Below are 2,500 nucleotides of genomic sequence, written 5' to 3' on the forward strand. Positions count from 1 at the left end.
GGGGGCGCCGTCGGGTGGCGCGGGGGCGCCCCCGCCGCCCGCCGCCTCCCCCCGCACGCGTCGGGCCTCCCCCCGGGCCCCCGCGGGCCGGGGGACGCGGCCGGCGAGCGTCGGACTCCAGCGCGGAAGTGTCGCGGATGAGTGCGGACCGGGGCGCCCGCGGCCCAGCGGCACTTCCAGGGGCTCGGGGAGGAGATGGTTGAAGCCTGGGTGAAGCGCGCCCTCGGCCGTCCGTGTCGCTACCCGCCGGAGAACACCTCCGCCGGATCAGTAGGTACCAACGAGGCGAGCGAGAGAGCCGGGACTCTGTCCGGGGCCGAAAAGCCTGTTTCCCTGGAGCTTTTGCGAAAGGACCCGTGACAGAAGATGCGCGGAGCTCAGAGATCAGCATGGGCAGGGCCTTCTTGCATCCGATTTTGCCCAGGCAGGGCTCCAGGAACCGGGTTACAAAAAGCAAAAAGCCCTGGAGCTCAAACGAAAGGTTTAGTGACAAGATAGCCGTGGAGCTCCGATAACAGCATGGCAGGACCAGGATGGGGCCTATAAAGGGTCCACGGCGGGCATCCGTTGGAGCCCGACGTACGGGCCGGGCACGTCTCCTTCTCCCCCGGAGGCAGCGCCCCCCGGCGGGCCAAATCGGGTACTGCAATTTGTGGAAGTTTCGCAGATGAGTGCGGACCGGGGCGCCCGCGGCCCAGCTGCACTTCCAGGGGCTCGGGGAGGAGACGGTTGAAGCCTGGGTGAAGCGCGCCCTCGGCCGTCCGTGTCGCTACCCGCCGGAGAACACCTCCGCCGGATCAGTAGGTACCAACGAGGCGAGCGAGAGAGCCGGGACTCTGTCAGGGGCCGAAAAGCCCGTTTCCCTGGAGCTCCTGCGAAAGGACCCGTGGCAGAGCAGGCACGGAGCTCGGAGAGCAGCAGGGCCGGAGCTCGGAGAGCAGCAGGGCCAGGGCTCCCTCCCTTCCATAGGCTGCCCAGGCAGGGCTCCAGGAGCCCGGTACCAGCTCTCCCCGTCCGACAGCCTCCTCTCTGGAAGCGGAGAGCGGACGCAGTCGGGCTCCCGGACCGGGGCCCTGGGAGAGGGTTTGGGAGAGCCCTGCCGGGAGCCACCGGGACGGGCCCGTGCGGACGGGTGCGCGGCGCCCCCCGGCGGTCGAAGGCGGAACCGCGGAGGTCTCTCTATCTCTCTCTCTCTCTCTCTCTCTCTTTCTCCGGGACTCCCGGCCTCCCGTTCCCCCGACTCCCCCTTCCGAGGCCGAGACGGGGCAGCGCCGGGCGTCCGGCGGAGCCCGGCGCCAGGCCCGGCCCGTCCCCCTCTTCCCCCGGCGGCAGCGCCCCCCGGCGGGCCGAATCGGGTACTGCAATTCGCGGAAGTTCAGCCGATGAGTGCGGACGGGCACCCCTCGGGCCGGGAGGCGGCTCCAGGAGCCCGGGGAAGCGTCGGAGGACGCTCCGCGAGAGCGTCGCGCGCGCCGCCCGTCCCGCTACGCCCGAGGGAACCGGCCAGAGAGCATCACAGGTGGCGAACAGAGTCAAGCCGGAAAAGAGAAAACGGAGGGCTGCGGTTGACGCGAGAGAAGGGCCCCACGTCTCCCATTTCCGCAACCCGATCGATGTGGCACCCCGCGCCCCGGCGGGGAGGGACGATCGCTCGGCCGGAACCCAGGGGTCTCGGCCGGCTCCAGGCGAACCCGACCCTCCCTCTGCCCACGGCGCGCCCGGAACCCCTCCGCCCGGAGAGGGCGTCCGGTCCCCAGGCGTCCGCCCGAGCGCTCCGGTCTCCGGAGCCGGGCGGGCCCCGCACCCGTACCCCGTGCGGCGCGGTCTGCTCCGTCCGCCGGCACCCGCAGGCGTCCGACGCCGCCAGGGGTGCCGGGGAAGCGTCCCCCTCGCCCAGCGAAGGGCGCTCGCCCCCGGACCCCGGCGGAGCACACGATTTCCCAGGAACCGAACGAGCGTCGCATCGAGATCCGAGGACGCGGCCAGCCCCGACGGCCGCTCCTCGCAAGCCCCAGGAGAGGGCCCTGCGCGCCGCCCCCGCTCCGGCGAGGCGGCCGCACGGAAGGGTTCGCCCGCCGGGCCTCCCCCGCCGCGGACGGGAGGGCCGGACGGGGCGGAGGTCAGAGCGAGAGAGAGAGAGAGCGCGGGAGAGGAGCCGAGTCTGGCGGCAGGGCGAGAGAGAAGCGCAGACTCGGAGCGAGACCGTCCAGGATGACGCAGGGAGAGCGGGAGGCGCTTTTCGGAGGGAGCCGGCGGAAGCTGCGGTCGCCCGTGCGCCAGGCGGCGGCATCCCGGAAGGGCGACGGAGCCCCGCGAGATGGAACCTCTTTACACCCTTTCACCCCCCCGGGACAAGATGAAACCTGTCAGGCGTAGATCGGGATGAGGTGGGGCTGGGGGCAGTTGCTGCCGTCCCAGCGAAAAAAACCACCCCCCAGGACGGCTTGCACCGGTTTCCTAGCGAACAGGTTGTTGGGTGAGGCGAAAACAGGCGAAATCG

This window comes from Pseudophryne corroboree, unplaced genomic scaffold (assembly GCF_028390025.1).
Source record: "Pseudophryne corroboree isolate aPseCor3 unplaced genomic scaffold, aPseCor3.hap2 scaffold_1435, whole genome shotgun sequence".
Taxonomy (NCBI): domain Eukaryota; kingdom Metazoa; phylum Chordata; class Amphibia; order Anura; family Myobatrachidae; genus Pseudophryne; species Pseudophryne corroboree.